The sequence below is a fragment of the Mauremys reevesii genome, linkage group 3 (assembly GCF_016161935.1).
Source record: "Mauremys reevesii isolate NIE-2019 linkage group 3, ASM1616193v1, whole genome shotgun sequence".
NCBI classification, from domain to species: domain Eukaryota; kingdom Metazoa; phylum Chordata; order Testudines; family Geoemydidae; genus Mauremys; species Mauremys reevesii.
In genome coordinates, this window is record NC_052625.1 from 24,841,271 (window position 1) to 24,865,029 (window position 23,759).

General features: G+C 40.8%; 2 long non-coding RNA genes across 2 annotated transcripts; one reads left to right on the top strand and one right to left on the bottom strand.

Moving 5' to 3' along the window:
- Positions 1–233: 233 nt before the first annotated feature.
- On the bottom strand, positions 234–2,056 carry LOC120402417. The gene is made up of 2 exons (XR_005597230.1): positions 1,882–2,056; positions 234–418 (listed from the first exon to the last, which is right to left on the bottom strand). It is a non-coding gene; the product is annotated as an uncharacterized LOC120402417 (long non-coding RNA).
- A 7,649-nt stretch (positions 2,057–9,705) lies between these two features.
- LOC120402418 lies at positions 9,706–15,071 on the top strand. Its single transcript, XR_005597231.1, has 4 exons — positions 9,706–9,753; positions 10,461–10,541; positions 11,271–11,456; positions 14,988–15,071. It is a non-coding gene; the product is annotated as an uncharacterized LOC120402418 (long non-coding RNA).
- Positions 15,072–23,759: the final 8,688 nt, after the last annotated feature.

Sequence of the window (23,759 nt, forward strand, 5' to 3'; positions counted from 1 at the left end):
TTATACTTTCTTTGCTCCCACGTTAGCAATACAGTGACTTGCTGATGGAGGGAAAGAAATCACTTTTATCAAAACTGCAAAATTCTCTGTAGCACTTCAGTGTGTGTTTGTATCAGATACCCACACATTGTTAGTGAAAGATAAACAAGAGAATAGAACGTGGTTGACTAATCAGTATTAATTAATGACAACCCTCTTATTTCCCCCCATGATGAATTGAAACAGACACTCGCTGGAGGAGCGAAGTATTTAATCTAGAGTGAACATTTCTGAATTATGGGATGTACATTGAGCAGGGTGTCATTCTGTTCCATGTGGTGTGATAGATCTTCAGAAAAACACTTTTGTTTAATTGAGATAATATTGTGTTTTCCATGTGTCCTTCGGGGTAGAACTGCCCTCACCTGGCACATTCTCCCTGAAATAAAAAGACATTCTCATGTAAATTCCAAATACTGAGGACCAAATTCAGAGGTGGTGTGTAAATTAGAAACCTCTCCCCCCACACTTAGGACTAGATTATGCATTTGAGGCATAGCCCTGTGCTAGAGGAGGTGCTGAGAGCAACAGCACCATAGGATAATTCAGGTAGTTTGCACAATGCAGAGCATCCTGTTGCACAGTCTGCAACATACTGTGTTGGCCTCACCTCATGTCCACCCTTTGAATCATAGAATCATAGAATATCAGGGTTGGAAGGGACCTCAGGAGGTCATCTAGTCCAACCCCCTGCTCAAAGCAGGACCAATCCCCAACTAAATCATCCCAGCCAGGGCGTCGTCAAGCCTGACCTTAAAAACCTCTAAGAAAGGAAGGAGATTCCACCACTTCCCTAGGCAACCCATTCCAGGGCTTCACCACCCTCCTAGTGAAAAAGTTTTTCCTAATATCCAACCTAAACCTCCCCCACTGCAACTTGAGACCATTACTCCTTGTTCTGTCATCTGGTATCATTGAGAACAGTCTAGATCCATCCTCTTTGGAACCCCCTTTCAGGTAGTTGAAAGCAGCTATCAAATCCCCCCTCATTCTTCTCTTTTGCAGACTAAACAATCCCAATTCCTTCAGCCTCTCCTCATAATTCATGTGCTCCAGTCCCCTAATCATTTTTGTTGCCCTCTGCTGGACTCTTTCCAATTTTTCCACATCCTTCTTGTAGTGTGGGGCCCAAAACTGGACACAGTACTCCAGATGAGGCCTCACAAAGGCACACTATTGACTCAGATCCAGCTTCTCGTCCACTGTAACCCCTAGGTCCTTTTCTACAGAACTGCTGCCTAGCCATTCGGTCCCTAGTTTGTAGCAGTGAATGGGATTCTTCCATCCTAAGTGCAGGACTCTGCACTTGTCCTTGTTGAACCTCATCAGATTTCTTTTGGCCCAATCCTCTAATTTGTCTAGGTCCCTCTGTGTCCTGTCCCTACCCTCCAGCATATCTACTACTTTGGTAACACTGTGGATCCTGGAGAGGTGCATGGATGGAGCAGCCCCTTTCATCCCCATAGCACAGACTTTATGCAGACTTTGCAAAGGGGAGCGGTGCGGGCCGAGGGACGTGCTGGCCGCGGCTTCCCGTAACCCCCACTGGCTTGGGACGGCGAAGCGCAGCCAGTGGGAGCCACGATCAGCCGAACCTGCCAACGCGGCAGGTAAACAATCTGGCCCGGCCCGCCAGGGTGCTTACCCTGGCGAGCCGCATGCCAGAGGTTGCCAACCCCTGCTCTAGACAGTCTGGGAGGGACTCAGATGTAGAAGATGACAGCTGTTGTATGGTTACAGAGTCCAATCCAAAGGAGTTCAAGTCAAATTAAGAGTGGGAAAAGCTCTGTATAGAAAGTATTGCCCTGTCCAGGGAAGGAAAAAATCACCAGGAGGTGTTACCATAAGTGATGCTTTCAATCTTATTGCAATAAAGTTCTGTCTCTCATGTATGTTTCTGGGCTTGTAGATTCCTCCCTTCCATTCAGAGTGCTATATTTGGATTGCAGATCTCTTGATGATTATAAGTCCCTGCAGTAAAGAAGGTCTGTGCAGTTGTAGGGAACTGTTGTCTTTGTGTTAATTACAGTGTGTGATTTTTATTGTGAGGTGTTCTGACAGCGGTGGTGACACGAGCAATGTAGTGGTGGGTGCATTATGACCAGAGAGCTGGGCTGTGGTGCACACAGCTGGATTCTCTCAGCCTAAAGATTCAAGCAATGCTAATTAATAGCCAAGTGTTTGAATTATCTTTGGGACAGGCTGCTGCACTTCTGCCAGGAAGGTAGATGTCAGAATCCTAGTTCAGGTCAATCTAATGGGTTGAGAGACCAAAACACAGACTATGTTGGACAAACTCAAAATGAGTGTAAGAATTTTCAAAGTGGTAATGGCCTTTGGAATATAATTCCTGAAAGGATTGCAGTGGTGATCCTGACAGCCTTATCCATGAATCCCTGCACTATTGGCGAGATCTGTATATGGGCCTGAACCAAAGCCCACTGAATTCAATGGTCTCTGTATCAGGCCTTAAGTGCATTGGAGATGACTGGATAATTAAAATGACATACAAAGCTCTGGAAGGATGTAGACAAGGCTGTCTCAATCTGTGCCATCCGAAGTAAGAGGAGATTACTGAGCAGCAACTACTTCAGACACTTATGGTGATTCATATGACGGACACATGGTTATGTGGTGGCCAAGTAGGGGAGGAAAGAGATCGAAGGAGTATAGTCTGCAGTAGATTCTTCAGTGCATGCATTTGTCTTTAATTTATGTCTTGAGAGTCATAAGGACAAAGGTGCCTAAGTTTAAGGACTCAAATTTATATTTGGGCACCTAAATAAAAGCAGCCTGACTTTCAGTCAAATGCCACCCCAAGCACATTTGGGGTTCTGTGTAAACAACAGTAACTTTCTCCCACACAGAAGAGTCCTCACAAAGATTTCCAAATGCACCTTGCTGAGAGTGTCTCTTCAGTAAGTCAGATGTGCAAACCTTGCCTTGGGTTGTAACTTTTGTCTTTATCTTTAGAGACGTAGCCCAAAGCAGACAAAGAAAATGGTCTAAACTATCATTGCAATATCCAGAGTTTTAGCCCAAAGCCCACTCCAGCAAAGTGTTCAAGTTTGAAGTCAGCAAAAAATCAGAGCTTATTGGTGTCTCTACAGTTAGGGCTGTCGGTGCCTTATGAGGCAAACAAGTTTTATCTGTGAACTGGCATGTACAGTGATCATATGCAATTATACTTCAACAGTCTTTATCTAGAACCAGGCAAAAAGATATAGGAAATTAGTAATAACATAAGAATGGTCATACTGGGTCAGACCAAAGGTCCATCAAGCCCAGTATCCTGTCCTCTGACAGTGGCGAATGGCAGGTGCCCCAAAGGGAATGAACAGACAGGTTATCATCAAGTGATCCGTGCCCTGTCATCCAATCCCAGCTTCTGGCAAACAGAGGCTAGGGACACCATTCCTGCCTATCCTGGCTAATAGTCATTGATGGACCTATCTTCCATGCAGCTATCTAGATCCCTTTTGAACCCCGTTATAGTATTGGCCTTCACAACACCCCCTGGCAAGGAGTTCCAGAGGTTGACAGTGTGTTGCGTGAAAAAATACTTTCTTGTGTTTGTTTTAAACCTGCTACCTATTAATTGTATTTGGTGGCCCCTTGTTCTTTTATTATGAGAAGGAGTAAATAACACTTCCTTATTTACTTTCTCTATACTACTCATAATTTTATAGACCTCTATCATATCCTCCCTTAGTTGCCTCTTTTCCAAGCTGAAAAGTTCCAGTTTTATTAATCGCTCCTCATACGGAAGCTATTCTATAACCCTAATCATTTTTGTTGCCCTTTTCTGAACCTTTTCCAATTCCAATATATCTTTTTTGAGATGGGACAACCACATCTGCATGCAGTATTCAAGGTGTGGGTGTACCAGGGATTTATATATAGGCAATATGATATTTTCTGTCTTATTATCTATCCCTTTCTTGATGATTCCCAACATTCTGTTCGCTTTTTTGACTTCCGCTGCACATTGAGTGGATGATTTAAGAGAATTATCCACAATGACTCCAAGATCTCTTTCTTGAGTGATAACAGCTAATTTAGAACCCATCATTGTATATGTATAGTTAGGATTATGTTTTCCAATGTGCATTACTTTGCATTTATCAACGTTCTATTTCATCTGTCATTTTGTTGCCCAATCACCCAGTTTTGTGAGATCCTTTTATAGCTCTTCGCAGTCTGCCTGGAACTTAACTATCTTGAGTAGTTTTGTATCATCTGCAAATTTTGCCACCTCACTATTTACCCCTTTTTCCAGATCGTTTATGAATATGTTCAATAGGACTGGGCCCAGTACAGATGCCTGGGTGACACCACTATTTACCTCTCTCCATTCTGAAAACTGACCATTTATTCCTACCCTTTGTTTCCTATCTTTTAACCAGTTACCAATCCATGAGAGAACCTTCCCTCTTATCCCATGACTGCTTATTTTGCATAAGAGCCTTAGGGTGAGGGACCTTGTCACAGGCTTTCTGAAAATCTAAATACACTATATCCACTGGATCTCCTTTATCCGCATGCTTGTTGACCTCAAAGAATTCTAGTAGATTGATGAGGCATGATTTCCCTTTACAAAAACCATGTTGACTATTTCCCAACAAATTATGTTCATCTATGTGTCTGAGAATTTTGTTCTTTTCGATAGTTTCAACCAATTTGTCCGGTACTGAAGTGAGGCTTACTGGCCTGTAGTTGCCATGGTCACCTCTGGAGTCCTTTTTTAAAAATGGCATCACATTAGCTATCCTCCAGTTATTTGGTACGGAAGCTGATTTAAATGATAGGTTATAGATGACAGTCAGTAGTCCTGCAATTTCACATTTGAGTTTCTTCAGAACTCTTGGGTGAATACCATCAGGTCCTGGAGACTTATTACTGTTTAGTTTATCAATTTGTTCCAAAATCTCCTCTAATGACACCTCAGTTTGGGACAGTTCCTCAGATCTGTCACCCAAAAAGAATGGCTCAGGTTTGGGAATCTCCCTCACATCCTTAACAGTGAAGACTGATGCAAAGAATTAATTTAGTTTCTCTGCATTGGCCTTATTATATTTGAGTGCTTCTTTAGCATCTCATCGTCCAGTGGCTCCACTGGTTGTTTAGCAGGCTTTCTGCTTCTGATGTATTTAAAAAAATTGCTATTACTTTTGGAGTCTTTGGCTAGCTGTTCTTCAAATTCTTTTTTGGTCTTTCTAATTATATTTTTGTACTTCATTTGCCAGAGTTTATGCTCTTGTCTATTTTCCTCATTAGGATTTATCTCCCACTTTTTAAAGGATGCCTTTTTGCCTCTCACTGTTTCTTTTACTTTGTTGTTTAACCACAGTGGCTCTTTTTTGGTTCTCTTACTCTGATTTTTTAAATTGGGGTATACATTTAAGTTGAGCCTCTATTATGGTGTCTTTAAAAAGTTTCCACGCAGCTTGCAGGGATTTTACTTTTAGTACTGTACCTTTTAATTTCTGTTTCACTAGCCTCCTCATTTTTATGTAGTTCCCCTTTCTGAAATTAAATGCTACAGTGTTGGGCTGCTGTGGAGTTTTCCCCGCACCAGGGATGTTAAATTTAATTATATTATGGTTACTATTACCAAGCGGTCGAGCTATATTCACCTTTTGGACCTGATCCTCTGCTCCACTTAGGACTAAATCAAGAATTGCCTCTCCTCTTGTGGGTTCCAGGACTAGCTGCTCCAAGAAGCAGTCATTTAAGGTGTCAAGAAACTTTGTCTCAGCATCCCTTCCTGAGGTGACATGTACCCAGTCAATTTGGGGGTAGTTGAAATCCCCCATTATTATTATTATTATTGAGTTTTATATTTTAATAGCCTCTCTAATCTCCCTGAGCAGTTCAGAATCACTACTTTTTAATTTCTGTTTCACTAACCTCTTCATTTGGAATTACTATCCCTAGAGATTCTATGCTTTCTTTCACATATAGTTCCACTTCCCTACCAGCACAACCTGTTCTGTCCTTCTGATATATTTTGTACCCTGTTAGTTTTCCCACTGGGTCTTAAATACAAACTTAGGGCTAGTCTACACTTACCAGCCGGGTCGACGCGGTGAGTTTGACTTCTCGGAGTTCGAACTATCACGTCTAATGTGGACGCGATAGTTCGAACTCCGGAAGCGCCGCAGTCGACTCCGGTACTCCACCACTGCAAACGGCGGTGGCGGAGTCGACCTTGGAGCCACGGACTTCGATTCCGCGGCATCTGGACGGGTGAGTAGTTCGAACTAGGGTACTTCGAATTCAGCTACGCTATTCACGTAGCTGAATTTGCGTACCCTAATTCGACCCCGCTTCTTAGTGTGGACCAGCCCATAGGGTGACAATAGAAGGAGTTAAGCATCATGGGAGTTGTTTTATGGGCTTGATGCAGAAATTATTAGGTGAGGGTCTATGGCCTGTGTTTTGCAGGAGGTCAGACTAGATCCCCATAAAAGGCTCTTCTGGCTTCAAAATCTGTTTATCTATAAGTCCATTGGAGTTCAATTCTGCACCCTGGAGAGTTTTGCTGTTGACATGTAGGAAGCCATACCCACTTCCCCACTCCTGTCCTATTTGTGTACTCAGTAAAGGATCACAATATGGCTGCTCTTAGGACTATTTAAGGCTCAAGAACTAGTACCAGAGGCAATGGCTTCACAAACTAAAACTGCAGTTTTCACAGATGAAAATTGCTATTTTAGTTAAATTCAAGTTTGAGAAACTTTACTGAGAAAAACATAATGAGAAAGCGGATGCTGAAAGGTGTAAGTGAACCTACATGCTTTCTGAGAACTTATTGGGACAATAAAGCAGGTAGGCTTTGATAGGGGTGAAGGGGGCACAAGGCAGTGTGTGTCAAATTTAAAATATAAAGAACACAGAAATATAAAGAAGAGCTGAATCTGTATTTGAAGACCGGCCTTGTTACTGACAAGAAAGTGTAAGGCTGGCTTGATGGAGGAGAGTATTCAGAGCTTATGGGAGTCTTAGCACAATAAGAACAGTAGATAAAAAGTTAAATTTAAAAAGAAGCTGCTTCTGAGCTTGGTTAGTTTGTATGGTTGTCGGTGAGGCTAGGAGAGCAGAGCATTAGCAGTAACTGAAGAATAAACTGAGGCCTGATCTCCTTTGGTTAGGCGTGTGGATTTTTTTACCAAAATTGTTTATACCAGAACAACCCCTACTAAGGACACAGTTACACTGGTATAAAGGTACCTTATAATGGTATTGTTTATTTCTCTTCCTGTACAGGAATAAGCTTTTCTAAGATAACCATTTTTGTATAGTTGCAGTAGTATAGTTAAAGGAGTTTAATGTGCGTGTGTAGACAAGGCAGAAAGGTGAAATTCACCCCTTGAGGAGGCCAGCACAATCCATCACTGAAGTCTGACTTAAGCATAGTTTTCAGAGTTTAAATTGGACTTAACTGGTTCACAGACCTAGTGTGGGCCTTGTTCACAGAGGTGAATTTTACTCTAACTCCTTTGTTTTTATGGCTAGAGAGGGAATAGGGAAGTGGCAGAATGAAAAGTAATTAGTTTGCTAAATATTATACAATTTTAAAAAAATAAAACTGTTGGTAAAACTACACTGAGAACACATGACAGAAAGCCAGATGCTAATCAAAACCCGATACTTGTTCTGCTTTCACTAGCCTGTCAGTATATTTCACCCATACATTTTAGCCAAATCACTGCCAATGTTTCACTCCACCACCCATTGCAAAGATACAGTTTTTCCACTCATCGTCATACATTTTGATTTAGTGTGAGCACATATTTGTCAGACCTTTGTACTTGGATAAGTCTACTTTATTTTGCTCCTAGGTGTCAAATTCTGGTCTCCAAAGAGTTGTTTATTTCTTAACAATAGCATACAGAATCTCTTCCTCCTTGGTGGCTATTAGCTACATACCAATTCTTAAGCCTCCTCTCTCCTGGGTGGCTTCTATGCATTGATTTGTCTCAAATAGTGCAGCTTTGCTTCTTGTTTGACTATGGGTCAGTTCTCAAACTCTCTATTCATTTCTTTCTCCTAGTGGTATTGTTCAGTGTATTATCTTTCTTGGAACTCTGGCCTTTGTTGATGGATATGCATTGTTAAAGGGTGGGAAATCGTCGCCCCACTAAAGTCAATGGCAAAATTCCTATTGATTTCAACGAGAGCAGGATTTCACCCATAGTGTTAAGTGGTGCCATGCCCAGAATGGTTAGGTGTTGCCAGTTTTCACTTGTTTATTATTTTATTTTAATTAGTCCCAGTCCCTGAGTCATCAGTGGTATCTTGGATCAGGCTCCCTATAGAGTATCCAAATATAGGAGTTGTATGCTGAGCTGGGAGTCCCCCAAAAGTTTTTGACTCAATAGTGACCCTCAAAAATGTAAAATTCCAGACTCGTGATTGAAGAAACAGGGTCGGTTGGCTCCACATATTGCTCTCTCATTATACACTGGCAGTTAGTTATATTTGCTCCTTCAAAGAATCATGTTTTAAATATTAACTTTAGTTCACATAATTTAAATGAACAATTTAATGGCGGGGCAATAGGTGGAAATCTGAGGTGTTAGCATACTTAGTCTAGGCTGTCCTCAGTGCTGCCTTTCTGGGTAGGACTTTTTAGATTTTTTAAATTATATGTAACATTGAGCAGCAATGCACTCACTTTGGATGGTGTCATCACTGGAACAAATGCATAGCATTAGGTATCACATGTGTAGTAGTGTAAGTCTATAGGGATATGTGACTAGTCTCATCTTCCAAAGCAGACAGATGCAAGTACATGCTTTTATAACACACTCCATGTGGCATGGAGGTGCTGGAGAGATCAGGTTTTCTATGAAAGCACAAAGAAAATAAAAGATTACCGGTATATTGTATTTTGCCTCAATATGTGAATATTGCTAGTTTAAAATCGGTATGTGTTGAGCTTTTAAATATATTTTATTTGTACAGGAGGTAATTAATGCATCTTTCAGGATAACCTAATATACTGCATGGCAAAATTAGGTTCCAAATGGTATACTATTATTTGTATTACATTAATGCCTACAGACCCCCAACTAAGATTGGAGCTCCTCTGTGCTCTTCAGTGTACATATTCATGGCAAGAGACAGTCTGTGCCTCAAAGAGTTATCCTCCATATAGACAAGAGGATGGGAGAAGGGAAGTATTATCTCCATTTTACAGATGGGAAACTGAGGCTTAGAGTGACTAGGTGACTTACTGAAGGTCACTCAGAAAGCCCCTAGCAAAGCTGGGCATTTTCCCTTAGATCTCCTCAGACCCACTCCAGTGCCTGAATCACAAGACACACTAATGACTCTAATTATAATGTGATAAAATAAATGCCTATTTAATTTTTAAACATTTTGGGAAGTTGCTTACAAAAGTTGTTGACCAGACATTTCTGAGAGCTGAAGTCTTCTCTCTAGGTGCATAAGAAGTATAGCACTGGACATCCTTCTGAATACAGATCTGTGGGGAACAAGGGGAGTCAGGATGTTAACTGAGAGTGGGTCTTTAGGACCGATTCTGATGCTCTACAACCAGGGCCGGCTTTAGGAAATGCTGGGCCTGATTCGAATACCCGGCAGCCATCTGGGTCTTTGGCGGCCCTGAAGGACCCACTGCCGAAGACCCAGAGCAAGTGAATGACCCGCCGCCGAAGTGCCGCTGAAGACCCGGACCGCCGCCGGGTAAGTAAAAATTAAAAAGGTGCTCTTCTTTAGGGCACGGGGCCCAATTTGGGGGAATCAGGGGAATCGGCCTAAAGCCAGCCCTGTCTACAACACTGCACGCTGCCCCACACAGTTCTTCCAGAAGGCATCGAATGTGATCTAGAAGGATCACCAGTGGCAGTGAGATGGTGGCTTATTGTCCATGCCTTGTAAATCCTTGGCCTCTCTGCTCTGAACTCCAGCAAATATGATGTTTCATTTGTGGATATTTGACTCCTTACTCGTATTATATGGGGGAATAAACATTCATCAGATAACAATAACTAACCTAGGCCAAACTGAAACTAGCAACACAATACAGATTTCACTTGGCCAGTGGCTAATCGCAATCGCACATACGTGAAGTAAATCGGGATTTGCAAAATGGAGTTAAACCTGTGAACACTGTGGGGAGATCCAAATAAATAATCTTCTGACTCACTTTGTCCTCCATGATTCTGTATTGAGAGGGATGGTGCCTTTAAAAACCAGAATCTCAAAACGTTGCAACAGTACAATCACTTGACTTTCTTAATTCTGAAAGACTTTTTTCCATTACACTATAGTCACCTTAATTAAGGATTTAAATTAACACATGGAGGATCCCTTATTACGCTCATTTAACATTAAATCCTGTGGTCATCATATGCAACACTTTGTTCAGCTGTAACTGATGTTCCGTACAGATCCAAGTATCTACTTCTGTGCTTCCCTTTGACAAGAGTAAGATGGTGCAGCAAACTCACTGCGGTACGGAAACAACAAAGGTAAGAAGTAGTAACCTAAGAAGCTTTAGCCTAAAAATCAATGAACTGGCAGGCAATTACAGACAGAATGAATGACTGAGTTGGCTCACTGACTTGATTTAACATCAGCAAGTGTTTAATGATGCCATTATGTACTAATTGAAGCCCTTGAAGCATCATATCAGATAGAATGTTACAGAGACATCTGCAATAATTCACTCTGGTTGTGCCACAGCATATGTTAGTGATGAAGCCCATTGCTACAGCAATTTCCATACCAAGGTAGCAAAAAAAGTTCTTTTGAAGTCTGATATAGCCCACTAATTATTCACTATGTTGAGATGACACTTAACTTAGAAACTATAAACCGGGCTCGATCCTGTAAACCCTCTGTGTGTCATACTGCCATTGACTTCAGTGGAAGCTGCATGAGAAGAGTGTGCAGGATCAGGCCTATTAGGGTAATAAACTTTGTTTAAAAATAATGGAAGCTTCCTCAGTGTTTGGTAAACCATTCAAAATGTTTATGGTATCACATTAAAATCTAAGAGAGTAGAGGGTGGACTCTGATCTCCCTCATGCTAGTTAAATATGGGTGTAACTATTGGCTTCAATGATTTTGGCACCAGTCCAGTAACGGCTTACATGAGTGCTTAATTTCGTATATTATGGGTAGTTATGTTGATTTCAATGGGACTACTTGCATATGTAATGTTAAGCAGATGCATACGTTTTGTTTTGTTTTTGTAGGTTTGGGACCTTAGACTGTAAGCTGCTTGGAGAGAAACACTATTCTATGTTTGTACGGTGATTAACACCCTGGGGCCACCACCTGGCTGAGGCATCTAGCGGCTACTGCAAAAAAAACAAGAAATAAGAATGAAGACTTTTGGCCTGATATTACAGCATCCTTAATTTAGCACCCCATAAGAGCAGGTAACTACTGAATAATATTTCTTTGTGACCATAAATTTTATCTATGTAGCATTATTGTTATACCTCATGCTTCTTTTCAAAGCCCACTTTTATTCTCAGACAAGTTTTTTATATTTTCCCACTATTCACTTCATTATTAAAGTAGTTTAAGAACACGTCTAACACTTTTTTTTTATGGATTACAACAGCATCTAGCTCCATTACCACATTTTTAATTGCCCACTCCAGGCATGTGGGGCATTCTGCTAAAAAATTATTAGGTATCCACTTTATCGTTAACCACCATATTAACTATAAGACATTTTGATTTTAAAAAATCAATCGGACTGAAGCACTAAAGTCAATAAGAGTCATGGCTTTCTAGAAACAGTGGATCCTAGCAATAAGGTCTTAACGAAAGCAAATGCTTCTTGCAAAAAGAGCCTTTGAGAAAAACTGTAGGTCATGGCACTTTTTTTTTAATATCATGCAGAAAGATAAATACCAATTCTTTTTTTAGATAATACACTCTCAAATGACATTTTGAGAAAGATTCATAATTTAAAATGATTGCTTTTTGATGCTATATGAGTGATGAGGTGCTAAGTTGTGTAACTACAACAGAGAATATATTGATTCTACTGTTCAAAAAGGTGCATCATTTAATTTTATATGCTGATCATATCCAATTCTTGAACTCATCAGTGCAAATTCCTGCAATGGACTATATAAAATTAGGTCCCAATCCTGCAATCAATCCTTGTGGGTGGACCCTTTTGTGTATGTAGAGTCCCATTAAAGTCAACAAGAGTCCAAAATGGTCTGTCCTCATAGATCTGACTGTAGAATTAGGGCCTTTATTCTTAAAGGGAGGACTTGTGAAATGTCACTGTGATACTCCTGAAGCCAAATGTTATAAACAAAGGGCAGGATGCTGCTACTGGGGCATTCCTGCAGCAACCATGGGCAGAGCTGTGAAGCTCAGCTGAGTTCTATGAGATTGTCACTAGCTGTCATGGTGTTTTTGTTTTCTTTCTTCACTTCCCTTTAGTGTAATTATCTTGCTCTCTAACAAATACCAATATAGAATACCAAGGTCAGAAGGGACCTCAGGAGATCATCTAGTCCAACCCCCTGCTCAAAGTAGGACCAATCCCCAGACAGATTTTTATCCTAGTTCTCTAAATGGCCTCCTTAAGGACTGAACTCACAAGCTTAGGTTTAGGAAGCCAATGCTCAAACCACTGAGCTATCCCTCTCCCCGACATTGTACCTAGACAGGTTCTTTCACCTCAAAGGATTCTTCTGTACTCTCCATCAGGAGAGAGTGTAAATAAGTAAGCTGAAAAATCAGTACCTTTCCAAGCTAACTCGCTCCTCTGGGCTTTGCAGAGTGTCACGTCCTCTCCATGTCTAGTAGGTTATAAACTCTTCTGGGGCCTCAAAATGTCAGGCACAAACAAGCTCACTAGGAGCTGATTGGAGAAACTTTTTTCTTCTTATGAAGTTTCCATTTCCATCAACATTTTCTTCAAAATATTTGGGGTTCTCATACAAAATGGAAAAAATGTTTTTTTCTTTTCAGCAACATTTCAAATGAAATCAGTTTTTGTGGTGAAAATTTCCATTTAGTTGAAAAGCCTTTTTTCTTCTTTCTTCAAAAAAGCCTTGGCTCCAGCCCCCTACTCACTAGCCAGAGTAGTTGATCTAAGGCCAAGGATAGGTGAAATAGTAATTCATTACTGATACAAACCAGCAGCAACCCAGGAACAAGGAGGAATGATTCCCAAGTATTTCTGAGTCACAAGGTTTCCTAGATGGGGGGACATCTTACCCACTGCCCTTGTTCAGATAACAGTGTAGCCCTAAGTGAGTGGAGGGGAGTCTTTCTAAGGCCACCTATACACTGCAGAGTTTTCTCAGCATAGCTATGTCAGTCAGGGCTATGAAAAAACCACTCACACCCAGCCAACATTGCTATGATGACAAAAATCCCACTGTATGCCAACGTATGAGTCAACAGTGTGCCCTTGTTGCCAAGAAGGCTGACAGCATTTTGGGCTGTATAAGTAGGAGCATTGCCAGCAGATCGAGGGACATAATCATTCCCCTCGATTTGACATTGGTGAGGCCTCATCAGGAGTATTGTGTCCAGTTTCGGGCCCCACACTACAAGAAGGATGTGGAAAAATTGGAAAGAGTCAAATGGAGGGCAACAAAAATAATTAGGGGGCTGGAGCACATGACTTATGATGAGAGGCTGAGGGAACTGGGATTCTTTAGTCTGTAAAAGAGAAGAATATGGGGGGATTTAATTGCTGCTTTCAACTACCTGAAAGGGGGTTCCAAAGAGGATGGAGCTTGGCTGTTCTCAGTGGTACCATATGACAGAACAAGGAATAATGGTCTCAAGTTGCAGTGGGGAAGGTTGAGGTTGGATATTAGGAAAAAAAATTTCACTAGGAGGGTGGTGAAGCACTGGAATGGGTTGCCTAAGGAGGTGGTGAAATCCCCTTCCTTAGAGGCTTTTACAGTCAGGCTTGACAGAGCCCTGGCTGGGATGATTTAGTTGGGGATTGGTCCTGCTTTGAGCAGGGGGTTGGACTAGATGACCTCCTGAGGTCCCTTCCAACCCTGATAATCTATGATTCTATGATTTTATTGGCATAGCTAATGTGATTTGGGGATATGGTATTACTATAGTGGCAGAACTCCTCCTTCTGTCAGCATACACTGTGTCTACATGTGGAGGGTCTGACCAGCAAAGCATTTGTAGCATAGACAAGACCTAAGTGCAAGGGAGCAGAAATGGATTCACAGTAAAACACAGGGTGCCCTGGCATGGGGCCCCACAATGACAGGGGGCCCCAGGGCCGGGGAGCTGTGGGGGCAGAAACTTGGTCCTGCCAGCTCCTCGGGCTCTTGATGCAGGCACTGCACCCACCAGCAGCCAAGCTTCTCCCGCCTCCACCTCCTCCCTCAACCGTGCTGCATTCCTGCTCCTCCCCCCACCCTGTGCTTCCCCCGCTGCCAAACATCTGTTTGACAGCACTCAGTTTGCTCCGGGAGGGGGAGGGAGGAGCGGGGGCCTGATTCCAATGTCATTTATGTCAGGATAAATCTCTAGGAACTCCACTGAAATTAATTAATTTACAACAGTGCAAAATCAGAATTAGGCCCACTTAAAATAGCTATTCAAAAATAGATGGATCCAAAATGTAATACAATAAACCACAGTAGCCAGACCTGCTGGTTTAATTGAAGGAATTAATTATAGTACAATTTTTTTCATATACCTACATTTTTGTTTCTTTTTGTCACCTAATAATGTTATGTCTCAGGCTTGAAAGTCTAGAGGACATGGTCAATTAGTAAAACTAGTGCTCCATGCTTCTTTTTATGCAGGCTGAAAAGAACATAACACATTATTTGGGAAGAGGTGGCAATTTCAGATGAATGGATTATATCAGAAATGTGCCTCTAATCACCATCTTCTCTTAGAGTGTTATATGTAGAAACCTAAGTAAGAACACTATCTTTTCTGTTTTTAAGGAGGGGAGAATCCAAGAGAAGTTTTGATCTCCTTGTGCTGCCCTTAGCAAGAAGCTGGACTGTGCTCTTACCAATAAAGCTGAATACTTCTATAGATCGCCTACTGCATCTATTTTTCTGCAGAAACCCTGCTTCTGAACTAATTTTTCCTTGTCCATCTTCTCTTTTCTTTCTTCCTTTTATTTCCTTCAGGGCTATCTCCTTTTCTTGCACCCCCAAAGAATGTTCCAACTCTCCAACTCTATGATGAGATAATTGGCTCTGTGGATGAGGGGAAAGCAGTGGATGTGTTATTCCTTGACTTTAGCAAAGCTTTTGATATGGTCTCCCACAGTATTCTTGCCAGCAAGTTAAAGAAGTATGGGCTGGATGAATGGACTATAGGGTGGATAGAAAGCTGGCTAGATTGTCAGGCTCAACGGGTAGTGATCAATGGCTCTATGTCTAGTTGGTAGCCGGTATCAAGGGGAGTGCCCCAAGGATCAGTCCTGGGACCGGTTTTGTTCAATATCTTCATTAACGATCTGGAGGATGGCATGGATTGCATCCTCAGCAAGTTTGCAAATGACACTAAACTGGGAGGAGTGGTAGATACCCTGGAGGGTAGAGATAGGATACAGAGGCACCTAGACAAATTAGAGGATTGGGCCAAAAGAAATCTGATGAGGTTCAACAAGGACAAGTGCAGAGTCCTGCACTTAGGACGGAAGAATCCCATTCACTGCTACAAACTAGGGACCGAATGTCTAGACAGCAGTTCTGCAGAAAAGGACCTAGTGGTTACAGTGGACGAGAAGCTGGATATGAGTCAACAGTGTTCCCTTGTTGCCAAGAAGGCTAACGGCATTTTGGGCTGTATACGTAGGGGCATTGCCAGCAGATCACAGGATGTGATCATTCCCCTCTATTCGACATTGGTGAGGCCTCATCATCAACTATGTCCATTTTTGGGCCCCACACCACAAGAAGCATGTGGAAAAATTGGAAGGAGTCCAGTGGAGGACAACAAAAATGATTAGGGGACTGGAGCACATGACTTATGAGGAAAGGCTGAGGGAACTGGGATTGTTTAGTCTGCAGAAGAGAAGAATGAGGGGGGATTTAATAGATGTTTTCAACTACCTGAAACAGGGTTCCAAAGAGGATGGATCTAGACTGTTTTCAATGATACCATATGACAGAATAAGGAGTAATGGTCTCAAGTTGCAGTGGGGGAGGTTTAGGTTGGATATTAGGAAAAACTTTTTCACTAGGAGGGTGGTGAAGCACTGGAATGGGTTGCCTAGGGAGGTGGTGGAATCTCCTTCCTTAGAAGTTTTTAAGGTCAGGCTTGACAAAGTCCTGGCTGGGATGATTTAGTTGGGTTTGGTCCTGCTTTGAGCAGGGAGTTGGATTAGATGACCTCCTGAGGTCCCTTCCAACTCTGATATTCTATGATTCCACGTTCTTTTTTCTCTGCTGACAACACTGATAAGTGAGTTGGTGTCAAACCCACCTAACATCCCCAAGCCCTGGAGAGTGTACATCATTTAACCATTAAACCTCAGGGATGAAAATCTGGTTCCATTGAAGGCAGTGGCATAATTTAGATGTCTTTCATTGCAGCCAAGATTTTGCCCATGGAATTTCACTGGTCAGAATACCTCTACACTGCCACTGAAATGTGCTACTTTGTGTCAGCTGTTAGCCTATACTTTTCCTTTCCTTCCTTTACAGTTTTAGTACTTTTTGTTGGCATTGTTTTAAGATCTGACCAAGACATGCTAGAGCTATCCATTTTTGGAAGATTTGCATCCTTTAATACACCGCTGATCTAAACTGTGTTCTCCTGTTTGCTTCTGTCAACTGTTGAATGTCTTCTGACATTGTAATTGTTACTGTGGTGTATGTTTGGACATTCTCTGATATATCATTCTTCTGATTCAGTACATTGCTGGGAGAAGAAATAAATATGACTTAGATAAGGGGGGGAAGGATTATCCATTTCTAGGTACAGTAGCAGTTGAAGCCCTAACATGATGAATGAGAGTCTAGAAACAAGCTTTCAAAATAGGAATCTTTAAGGAAAATGGTACAAACTCTTGGCAATATCATCTGGAAAAAATGAACCCTCTAATATTTCATGAAAAGCTCTGTACATTTATTTGGCCACATTTTAAGTATAAGGGTACACTTATGAATAGTTTATAAAAGTTTAATACATGACTAACAGGTATACTAATAAAAGATTAATTGTTATAAAATCTAAAAAATCAATAAGTTGCTTACAACCATGGCTTATATCTAGAACTAGTCAGAAATCTTGACTTTTCAGTGAAAAATCAAATACCAAAAATTATTTGGCAAAAATTGAAAACCTTCATCTGGAAACTGAAAATTTTAATCCAGAACCTTTTTATTCAGAAATGCTGCAGCAGTTGTAGTTCAGACACCTCATGCTCTATCTTCCTCTGTAGTCAGGACCCCTAGCTGCACTGCACCTCCCATGTTGGACCACAATCTCCACTCTTGCTGAGCCACTGAGATGCATCAGGGGAGATGTAATCTGACTGGGAGCCCAGCTCATAGAGGAGAAAGAGAGGCATTAGGCACCTGAACTACATCTCCCACAAGGCACTGCAATGACTTAATTGAAAATTTGAGGGGTTGGGACAAAAAATGAAAGACTTTCGCATTTGGGGTGCTCAGATCTTCAACTAAAAGTCTACATTTTCCACAAAAAGCAAACACTTTTTTGGTAATTTTTTTTTACTCAAACACTCAATTTTCCACTGAAAATCAGTTTTAATGAAAAAAATTTCAGCCAGCCCTACTTATCTTTAATAAAGTCTATTGATATGCTTAGAATAATCTATAACACACACTACTCATGTCTGTTACATGTTTTGAATATTTTAATAATTTGTTAACCATTTAGCAAATATTTATGAATGTTTCTTTTAAGATAAAGTCTGTCCCTTAATGTTATATAGCATATTATGAACAACTGAAAACAAGATCTCATAATGGAAAGTGTTGAGCAATCCTAACTATAGGCATCACCTCCATCCCACCTACAATAATTCAGCTTGCATCCCAAAATACTTTAGAGTTATGTAACCAATACTGTAGGAGGGAGACAGAGAAACAGAAGTATGCGCAAGGGAGAAAAGATGTTTTCAAACGGGAGTTGAAATGAGAGAAGTTGATGAGAGGAGATGTAGGAAAGCAGTTCCACATGGTATAAGCTGTAAAAAAAAAAAAGAAAAGAAAAAGGTTTTAGGTCATGCATAGAGCTGGTTGGGAATATTTCAACTTTTTTTTTTTTGGACAATACTAATTCATTGAAATTGAAATGTTTTGCAGAAGTGTGTCCACTTTGATAAATTGTTTGTTGAGATGGATAGATTTTTTGTCAAAACAAGAGAGAACACACTTCCTGCCTTTGACTAGCCAACAGCCTGGTGGTTAAGGCACTCACCTGGGACGTGGGAGACCTAGAATCAAGTCCTTGCTCCGAAGATTTGAATCTGGGTCTCCCACATCCCAAGTGAGTGCCCTAACCACCAGACTAGTAGCTATTCTGACGTCTTTGTGTCTCTCTTCCAGGGAGGAGGGATTGACACAAAAACAAAACAATGTGAAATTAAAAAAAAGTCATAACCTCGACTTTTTATGCAGAATGGAATTCTTGTTTTGCAATTGGCCTAGTCTTGCACCACCAAATTGTGGCAAGAGACAAGAAAGAAGTCACTGCTAGACCAACACAGGTGGTGAGGAAGGGAATAGAAAAAGTCACATAGAAATCCATCATTACAAAATGGCTTCATATAGGAACTATCTTTAGATTAAACACAAATATAGAAGTAAAATGTGAGCTCCTTCTAACAAGAGCATTTGCACTCAAATGGCTTGTGTTGATTTAGACTCAGGTTTCTTTTTATTGTACACATTCCTTTCAAAGCAGCTTGTAAAGTGAATATGCAATTTGCCTACCATCTCTTTCAAGCATAAATATTCAAGGAAGGTTTAAATTAGGTAGACTGGTCAGTTTGGAAATAATCTTGAGTGACAAGAGAAGATAGCAGAAATAAAACATGCATTTTCAGTAGGTTAATCAGAAAGAGAGAGGAAGAAGAGAGATGTCATTACTGGTGCCATGCATTATAGTTATGGTTATGTCAGCATTTCTAGTACTTAATCCACTTGTTTAGTGGTTTGTTTCAGTGCTGCAAAATTACTATTCCAATTCAGATCCAAAGTTCCCCAAAGTTTGGGAGTGTCCAGATTAGATGTTATGGTTTGACCTTTTATATAGATAGCAATCAGCGCTAAAGATCTGGGGTGAAATCTTAGCCCTGTTGAAGTCATTGGCGAAACTCCCATTGACTTCAGTAGAGCCAAGACTTCATCTCTGGTTCCAAATTTTACCAGATTTGGGGGTATTGATATGTTGGGCTTTTGAGCATGTGCATGTTATAAAAATATCAATGTGTAATGGTTTTAGGACATATTCTCCACCCATCCCTCATGTGGAATTGTGACCTTGTGCAATGTTTAGTGGGAGCACCATGCAAAGATCAGTGACTGAATAGGCCCATGAGCATGCAAGTAGGGTTGGCTTTTTTATTTTCTCCAAATTTACTAAAGTGTAAAAAAAAGATAATCCACAATAATCCTTCTTGGGGACAATCTCCAGGCTTTTTTTGAGACTCCTCCCATTTCCCAGATGGTCAATAGGTTGCCTGCTATGCATTTAAGTACTCATCCTCCCTAGTAAATCATGGAAATGTTGTTTGTGTGAGGGAACCATATGTTGGGTATTTTGGTGTTTGTCATAGTGTGGTATGGTAATGTAGGAAAGGTAGCAAGGAGGAGTAGCTGAGCCATTGACAGAAGAGACTCTAATGGCAAAAAAGACATTATTCTACAATTTTTTCATTCTATAGGCCAGTATATCTATCTAGATTTTTTGGTCCTTTATCAATGTAGTATTTTAAGCCCAGAGAGAGAAAGAACTCCCCCGCCCTCCGCAGGGGTTATCTCTTCTACCAATACCCTATCATCCATTTTGCTTTGTTCTTTACATATTTCATACTCAGAATAAGATTCTCATTCCATGGTTGATGCTCCCTTTCATGAAAGGTTTCCTGGTCCTTAAGGGTAGCAATAGCATGCAGGAGTATGATTGTTGCTCTCTGTCTCGGGACATAACCAATGCCCTTGGTAACTTCCAGTCAAATCATTCTTGATCAGAGTCAGTGAAGAAGCCCCCCCTTAGAAATTGTGTCTCTCCAGCTCTTCATATTTTGCCAGCTTTGATTGCTCAGAGTAACCTTTTACTGTGTCTTTCCCTCCATGCCTCCCTGACTCCCAGTCAGATTCGGTTCTTGTATTGCCCTGTTTCTTCACCACCACAGGCACAATAGCTACAAGAGAGTGCTGGCCTGCAACCTTCAGAGGAACCTTGCCCTTTGGGGGCCAGGTCTTTGTTTTTTGTACCAAGTGTTTCACTGCTTTTGCCTTCATGCTTCACCACCTTTTTGACTTAGAGGTAACCATGATTTTGTTTGTTTTCCTTCTTCAGACTCAAGAAAGCAACACTGTTTAGACTCACCACATTCAGGAGGTTTTCTTAATCGCTATGAAGTCTAGAAATATAAAGTAAAACATTCAAAAAGTTTAGGCATACAATAGTTTGATTAACTTGTATACACGGTTACTATGTTTGTGCATGCAGATTGGGTAATTATGTATGCAGATAGCCAAGCCATTTGGGTGGACCTAACTACAAAATTGTGATAATTACACATGCATTTTTCACACACAGTCTTGCATCTAAACTCTTTAAAAACCCTGCCCTTCATTTGTTTTTCCTTCTGAAACCTTAAATTTTGAAGAAAATGACAACCCACCACCACCAATGGGCCACAAGCAACTAATCGATGAGCAACAAAATACAACTTAGGGTATATCTACAATGCAATTAGACACCCATGGCTGGCCCGTGCCAACTGATTCAGGCTTGCGGGGCTTGTGCTAAGGGGCTGTTTAATTGCAGTGTAGATGTTTGGGTTGAGGCTGGAGCCCAGGCTCTAAGACCCTGCAAGGTGGGAGGGTCCTAGAGATCAGGCTGAAGTCCAAGCCCAAATGTCTACACCCTAATTAAACAGCCCCTTAGCCTGAGTCATCTGGCACAGGCCAGTGGCAGGGTCTAATTGCAGTGTAAACATACCCTAAGAGGCAATGCAGCTAGGAATAGAGGAAACAGCAAAGTAAGGAGGCTGTAGAGAATGTACGATCTGTGACTCATAGGTGAAAGTTGAATCCTCTTAGTGAGCATTTTCCAATAAATCTATTACTAACTAAGGCCTTCATTGGCTTTATGAAAACCACTTAGGAAATGGATAACAGAAAAAAGAAACAGAAAATAACTCATTTTCCAAAGTTAGAGCTGAAGCGGTAGGAAAACACATATTATTTTACTAGAATATCAGATAGAGATAGAGTCCATGATACTAATATACTTAGCACTTACAAATTGAGTGCTCTGCATTTTCAAAATGCTGCAGAAATTGGTAATTGGGGATGTGGAAATGAATGTAAATTTATCTTCATAGTAATACAATCTCACATCCTCATATAATTCAGATGAGAGGGCACAGATTTGGCATGAAAATTTTGAATTTCAAAGTACAAGAAGTGCTAGTTCTCATCCAAGTCACATTTTTTGTTACATATACAAGTTTCTTTAATTGTGGATAATATAAACATCAGCTGGAATCCCACACACTGCCTCCTGAGTGGGTGAAACATGAAGATTAAAATCTGGTTCTAGAATATTGACAAAAAGACTGAAATGAGTCTCGGGTAATTTAAGATCTAATAAGATTCTAATACTTCTTTAATTTCTGAATTGCAGAAAATCAAGCTGAAAATGACTAAAGTGTATGATAATAGAAATTAACCAAAATAAGGATTGATTTTGGTTATCTTTGTAGCCTCCACATTTGAGTCATTTTTTTTATTGACTAAGAACTACTGTTCTGAAAAAAGATCTTTACACAGGCAATCTACTTATTTTTGTCATTCCAGTATCATAGAATCATAGAATCTCAGGGTTGGAAGGGACCTCAGGAGGTCATCTAGTCCAACCCCCTGCTCAAAGCAGGACCAAACCCAACTAAATCATAAAAAGCATATTGAATCTGTATTTTTGACTTCTGAATGTTCTTGTTATTTACTAATCCTCCTACCTTACTCCCAGTTCTGTGTATTTTAAACAGATCAACAATCATCAATGGGAATATATGTAGCCCTGAGGATTAATCTGTTGGTCTGTATAAAATGTCTTTTTGATAAAAGTGTGTAGGCTGCATAGATTAATAGAATTTGCAATAAGCTGTAATGCAAGATACCTAGAAGCTTCTATGCCAGACATCCTGTGTAATCGATGGATTGGACCTTTCCAAATCATTGATAAACTCAGTTCAGCAGTATATAAGATCAGAATAACAGGAGGAAAGCATAATAAAGACAAAATTTATCATGCTAACCAGTTAAAGCTGTATCGCAGGAGCAACTTCCTCCTCAGGACTTAAGTGATCAGACGAAATCGCAACAACTGGAGCCCAGCAGTTTGCAACCATGAAATTAACATTAACATTTTTGACTTATTACACCCTTATTGTTGTTGCTCTAAGGGTAGGACTATGCCAAAATCTTAAGTCTGAAACTGAACTATTGCAACCCCAGGAAACCAGACGACCGGATCGTACTCAGTTGTCTGAGCCCAAGCAACAAAATATACCAACAAAGAAGGAACGGACTATTATACTTAATCCAGAACTGGTCAACAACCCAATTCAACAGGTTAAGGGAATTTGGGGAAAGAAATTATATGTTCTGCATATGGGGAATATGTTGTAAGCACAATTACTAATGCATTACAATCCTTAAAACTAGGAGAAGTCCCTGACTTAATTAAGGATGAACAACTAATGAGTTGGTATTGTCCTAAATGTTTTCAAAAGCTGGAAAAGGAAAGATCCACTAGTTTGGATGCATGCCAGCATTTGTCAGTGGGTGCTATGAGAGAGATAGGATCTGTGACACCTCACCCCAGCCGAGACAGTTGTTCTCTTACAAAAGATTGTATGATGGCACGGTCTTTGTATGTCTCATTCACGGTCTCGTTACCAGTGTTTGACCCAAACAGAGATGTGTACAGGCAATTGGCTGCTATCCATTCTATAGGTCACCTCGAAGATGACATCTACAGGGAACGCGTTAATGCACCTCCCCTGGTAGTCTATCACACTCCAACTCAGACTTGGAAGGTACCACAGATGGCCTGTTGTTCTGAAAAAGGACCCCAGTATATCTGTAGGTGTAATGTGTTTGAAACAGACACTGTTTTGTGTGGACTACAGGGAGAGAAAGCACAGAATTCATCATCGTCATGCCTGGTGAGGCTGACCACATGGAAGACTCCGATGGAGAGGGTGACCTATGCTGGAAGGAACCAATTTTGTGTGGTTACCAACCAAAGGAGGTACCAGTACGGTCCCTTGGAGTGTCCTGTCACAGAGCCAAATTTCTGTTTTACCCCAAAGCAACCCACGGTAATAGGAAATCAAGTTATTTCCCCTATTCCAATTTTTGAGAACATTACCATTATTCAGTCTAACCCTGATTACCAGAATTTAACTATTCAAAGTACACCTACTTTTCTGGCTTATATTCCACCATTAGGGTTGCAACTGAAATCCTTAATGATTCGTAAGGAGACTC